Below are 6,603 nucleotides of genomic sequence, written 5' to 3'. Positions count from 1 at the left end.
TATTATTTAAAAAAAATTATAATTTTGAGGAAATCTAAGATCCAGCGGGAGAGGGTCAAAAACATCAATTTCAGGAAAAAAAAGCCACAAGACTGATTGGGTTGGTAAAATTCAAAAAATTTTTGGAGTTTTTTCAATAGATGTTTTTTTTAAATACTGTTATGGGGTGAGGGTGGGTGACAGAGTGAGCGGATTATGTGTGTTGCGGTATGGTTGGTAGTGGCGCATGACAGACAGAAGGATGAAGGTATAGTTGTCATGGTCACGAATTTCATGCCTCCTGCCCATTTCCCTGTAGATATAACGAGCTTATGGCCTCTTCATGCAGTGCAACAATGTATCGACTTGTGGATCCTGCCCAATGAGAGCACAGTTCTGTACAATCCCACGTCATAAATGAATGTTTGTGAGCCATAATATTTACCCTAGGAGCTGGGGGCTTTTCCCCAGTGCTCATTGTCGCCCCCTTCTGGTCTAAGAACTGCTCTGAGCCGATCGCAGTGGTTGCCACGTTTCAACACCATTTAGCTGCTGGTCTGACAAAATAAGTAATTCTGTAAGAAGAATTTTAAAAGAAATTCAAATCCATGTTTGCCCATAGTAGCAAACAAGGATTTGAATTTCTTCTGAAGGAACATTAAACCAAGAAATATACAATAAGACTAAATGGGTTAATTTGCCCCCACTGTGTCAATCTGCAGGATCCTGTATCAGACAGGGTTGATCCTCCTGATCTGTTCCATTTCTGAGTGGGGATCGGTTGGTTGGTGAGGATTGGCTTTGAAGCAGGGCTTAACAGTCTTTTTGTCCTCCTGTAGAGGGGAGAGGCTCCTGCTGCAGCCACTTGTCTTGCATCCAGAAGGGACAGTGAGAAGGAGGAGCGGGGACATGACTGACCTCCTGGGAAACAGTTGTAATTGTAATATGATAAAAAAGGTCCCAAAAAAAAAGAAAAAGATTCTTAAAAAAAAAAATGTGTGCATTTCTATGTTTAGTGTTCCTTTAATGGGCTAGCACGGTATAAGTCTTGCCCTAACACAAACTTAATTTTGCAGGATGCAGTTTACCTAATTAGTACTAGTTGGCTAGGCCTCATGCTCAGCTTTATAGAGGCATCTAGAGTCACAGGAGCACCAGACCATAGAGCTATAGGTATAGCCACTGTATGATGCCCACATACAGAGCCATATTATTAGGATATCTTCCCTGAGAAGTAATCATTTTAGGGGGGAATATCTTTGTATTATCACATCTGATGACATCACAGGTGTATGAAGGTTCTGTAGGGCCCCATAGACTGTTTGTATGGAGCCATGAGGCCTTAGACTGCTAGTGGGCCACGTCTTAGACTCAAAGCACGATTTAAGTACCGGTGTTCCTCCAGGCACTTCTACGGACTGGTTGCTGTGGATGAGGCTGAAACCTTCTCCCTAGCAACCAGTCTGTCTCTAATGACAGACCCTATAAACAGGTTGATAGGAGTTAAGCCATGACAATCTCCATCTCAATCTAAATGGAGATGGAGAATGCATAACGGTAACACATCTGGTCAGATGTGGACAAACAAAGATGGTCGGAGAGAATACAGAGGACTATGTCCATTAGCGGCTTGTAAATGTTCCCGTTGATCTGTTATCTGCTGGAATCCCCTTGTGTTTACCGCCATATATATCAACAGTCCCATTGATCTAGGGACGTCTATATTATTTCCCATTGAACCAAACATAGCTTGGAGATATGGAGGTTCCTCAGCGACAGGACTCAGTGGCAGAACTCACAGGCCCCTCCGTTCTACCCGTCAGTGGGGGTTCTTCTCATAGACTCCCACCTGCTAATAGTTTCTTCAGACATGTCAACAGATTCCTGCACTTAACACCATGTACATTTTGGTTGACCAATAGCTTGTGGTGTTATAAAATGGCGCACGTTGTAGCAACCAATCAGATTCCATATTCAATGCCGGGTAGTTTTGAAGGGATCAGTAGTCCGATTGGTTGCCATGGGCAACATCAACCCTTTTAAGTCTGCACTACTTTTTATATATGAGGCCACTGTGCCTTGTTACCCATAGCAACCAATGCCGTTTAGTTTAGAAACTGAACGTAGAGTTCTGAATGGCTGCCAAGCCATTCGCCCCATGATTAGATATTTCTGCAGGGAAAACTCGCCAAAAAGTGCCCCCGTCATGGCGTCTGTCTTATACGGTACAATCACAAACTGTTATTTTATGTGGTAAGTATATATTTCAGGATTGTAAAAGATAGAAGAGTGGCGACCAGTAGGTACATCAGAACGAGCCATTGCTTAAGTCACAATACAGGCAGCCATTTTGTGAGCTGAAACATCACTGATGCAGGGGGAGCAGGCGCACAAGATCGTTTTGTTGGGTCACCTATAGAGCGTGTGCCATTCATAGTCGGCCATTTTGTGGATGTGCATGAGAGGCCAATAAATGCGATCACAGGCATGAACATCCATCATAACTCACCTGTGTTAGGTCAGTGAAATGAAGCTGACAAAATGGCCGCCTCCGCTGTGTGTCAGCAGCAGATGGTATGCTGAACATGATGCGACAGACCTCACTGCTTGTGTCGCTGTGCCGCTGGATGAGAGGGTTTTGCATGTGGCGAGAAGACGCTCGATGGAGCTCCTCTGGGAGGGAGACATTTTCTTGTTTAAAATATTTTTATCTGTGCCAAACCCCATGTCTTGTAAATATCACCTCGGTCTTCATTAAAGTAATTTATTTCAGATCTTCATTAACGTGTCCAATTTTTTCCCAAACTGCTCAAGTGATAATGCCAGGCAAATAACAGGAACAGTGCCACACAGTGCCCCCACCAAAAGTGCCATACTGTGCCCCCACCAAAAGTGCCATACTGTGCCTCAACCAATAGTGCCATACGGAACACCCACCAATAGTACCAGACAGTGCTCCCACCAATAGTGCCACACAGTGCCCCCACCAATAGTGCCACACGGTGCCCCCACCAATAGTACCATACAGTGCTTCCACAAATAGTGCCAGACAGTGCCCCCACCAATAGTGCCAGACAGTGCCCCCACCAATAGTACCATACAGTGCTTCCACAAATAGTGCCATACAGTGCCCTCACCAAGAGTGCCATACAGTGCCCTCACCAAGAGTGCCATACAGTGCCCCCACCAATAGTGCCATACAGTGCCCCCACCAATAGTGCCATACAGTGCCCTCACCAATAGTGCCATACAGTGCCCACACCAATAGTGCCAGACAGTGCCCCCACCAATAGTGCCAGACAGTGCCCCCACCAATAGTACCATACAGTGCTTCCACAAATAGTGCCATACAGTGCCCTCACCAAGAGTGCCAGACAGTGCCCCCACCAAGAGTGCCATACAGTGCCCCCACCAAGAGTGCCATACAGTGCCCCCACCAAGAGTGCCATACAGTGCCCCCACCAAGAGTGCCATACAGTGCCCTCACCAATAGTGCCATACAGTGCCCTCACCAATAGTGCCATACAGTGCGTCCACAAATAGAGCCATACAGGGCCCCCACCAATAGTCCCAGACAGTGCCCCCACCAATAGTCCCAGACAGTGCCCCCACCAATAGTGCCATACAGTGCTTCCACCAATAGTGCCATACAGTGCTTCCACAAATAGTGCCAGACAGTGCCCCCACCAATAGTGCCATACAGTGCCCTCACCAATAGTGCACACAGAAATAGTGCCATACACTTCCACAGTAGTTTCTGCCATACAGTTCCACAAGAATAACGTCTTACTGGACACATATGAAAGGTAAAAGAGAGGAGGCAGCACCACATGTGCGGTCAGTGGATAAAGTGATCAATGGGAAAAGCTAAAATACGCTTACCATATTGGGTTGTGAGGAGTCACAGCCACTTTGGAGAGCTTTGCTGGTACTTTTTCGATAACCGACCAGTAGGCGGTGTGAGCCAGGCTGCAGCCGCGGTTTCTCTGTGGTAACTCCCAGGAGTGGATCTCACACAGGCCAAAGGCAGGGCATGGGGCGTTTCTGACATGAGTGACATAAGTTTGTTTGGAGCACAAACTCTGAGTTGTTACTTATGTGTAACTTGTAATAAACTGACCACAGGGTTAAAGGGAGCTGCGGTCTGATCTCATTAAACTGTTTGTTATTGATTCATTCTAATAATGAAATAATAAGAAATAATAATGTAACAACTCGGAGTTTGTGCTCCAAACAAGGCTATGCCGCTCATCGCAGAAACACCCCCTGCTCTACCTTTGGCCTGCGCGCCAAAATCACTGCTGTTTTTTCAACACTGTACGGTGTAAAACCTGTATTGTATATTGTCCTGACGAAGAGGGATTTTCTACCCTCGAAACGCGTTGACAAGATCCTGAAAAAAGCTTTTCTTTCACCACATCATTGATACTTCTCTAGATTATACCAAGCAACACCAAACAATCGGTTACCATTTTTTTCCTACTTCTGGATATTTACTGGGCACTTAGTAATAGTGTTATAGAATACCTGCAAGAACTGCTATACAGTGCTCACAAGAATAATGCCATGCAGTGCCCACATAGTATTGCCATACAGTGCCTACAAGAATAGTGCCACACAGTGCCCCAAGGATTAGTGCCATACACTCAGTGCTACAATTGTCCTCCTTACTAAAATGCTTATATTTACGACCTGAGAGCAAGAATATGGGAGACTCTTCCACCAATGCCCCTAGCTGTGTATTGTGCAGCATGCAGTAAATTAAACAACAGTGGCTGCTCCTTTTGTTTTACTGTGCATGCCTGTACTGCCTGATCTACAGCATTCTGGGAGGGAAAGCAAAAATCAGGGATGTGGAGAGTTTGGAATCAACATAGCCTACAAGCATTGATTTCTAATGTTAATCTGTTTTCCCTTAGTCCTAACAGCAGCACAATAATGGGTAATTAACAATAAGTATCCCCATAGGCAGAGCCTGAGAGAAGTCTCTTTTGAGAACCAGAAATTCAACATACAGCGTGAGCTCAATGCTACACGCAAAAATCTGATCTAGCACTTTCAGACTTCATCAGCCCAAGAGGTGGACACTGCTCTAGCAGAGGGGCTCTAACAAAATTAGGCAGATCCAAGTTCTGAACAAAATAAACCAGCCTAATGGCAACCATTATCTGCCCAGGGTATGTAAGACGGTTCTTAAAGAGTCACAGAATTTTCACGCAATTTTATTTCATTTAATAGCAAATTTCTAAATCACTTAATTTGCAGTCCGTTGCTTGTAACAGAGACTCAGAAGATGTCTCACAGGAAATTGGGGTGTGCTAGAGCTAGCTGAGGTTGTTAGCCTGATAAAAGAACTGCTTCTACGGTGCTTTTGAAGATAACAGGAACCTTCTGAGTGTCTGTAAATGTGATCTCCCCCTCCTTATCTGTTCAGTGAGCTCTGGAGCTGAAAACAAACACAGTGGGAAGTAAGGCAAAGAACGTCAGCAGTGCAGTGCTGGCAGATTTCACAGAAGGGAGACGCCCCCTGCTTCTGAGCAGAATGCATCTAGCTGTGCATTTGCAATAGGGAATAGTATGGCTGAAAAAGACTTTAGGGAAGCCCAAAAAACACCTGCTCCTTCACAGGTATGATTATACAAAGAAGCACAGCCATTATGCAAACTTTCTTTTGAAAATTCAGGTACGCTTTAAAGAGTCACATTTCATTTAATAGAAAGTTGTGTAACGAGCACATTTCTAAATCACTTCATTTAAAAAAATCTGCCTGCACCTGAAAAAAAAAAGTAAAGTCATGGCCACTAGGGATCTCACTTCCACCTAATTTATAATCCACTGCCTGTTGTCAAGCAAGATCCATCTCTGGTAACAGAGGCACAGAAGATGGCTGAAGAAATGGGGGATTGTCAGAGCGTGCTGAGATCCTGAGCCTGATAGAAGCACTGCTTCTGAAGACCAGAGAAGCTCCTATGTTGTCAGAGATATAAAGCAAATGCTTTACATAAAAGAAAGGATCAAAGGAAAAATTTCAAGGGGAATTGATCCTAGAGGTGGACATATAAAACACCTCAAAAAGAGTTTGTCATTAATTTAATTATATTGTGCAATCAGTAAAACATGGTGCAAGCGTCTATGTAAAAATATAAATGATTTACTATACAATAACTCAAAATACAATCAAAGCTTAATCAATATAAAATTCAATAATATGCAATAACACGTAGTGATATCAAGTGCCCTAAATTCGCCACTGGATAGCTCTAACACGAATACCAACGTTCCATATTACCTCTCAAACATAAAATGTAATACAAACATCCCGACCACAATTATGACATATACTATCAGTTGATTATACACAGTAAACTCAATAATGATTTGAGTATATACGAACCCTTGCTCTGCTCAAACTATGACCAATCTCGGATATCGGGTAGTATTGCGACACAACTTATAAATTATCAGGCCTGATATTGACTATGGAATGAGAGTTTCTCTGATATCAATATTAGTTCTTTTATTCAGTAATATGCATTTTTACTGAATAGTGATAATATTGATGTAGCACTTTCAACATTATACATCCGCACTAAAGCGGGGAGTTACTAAATATGAAGCCAATTA

The sequence above is a fragment of the Bufo gargarizans genome, chromosome 8 (genome assembly GCF_014858855.1).
Source record: "Bufo gargarizans isolate SCDJY-AF-19 chromosome 8, ASM1485885v1, whole genome shotgun sequence".
Taxonomy (NCBI): Eukaryota; Metazoa; Chordata; class Amphibia; order Anura; family Bufonidae; genus Bufo; species Bufo gargarizans.
This window is presented reverse-complemented; position numbering follows the sequence as displayed.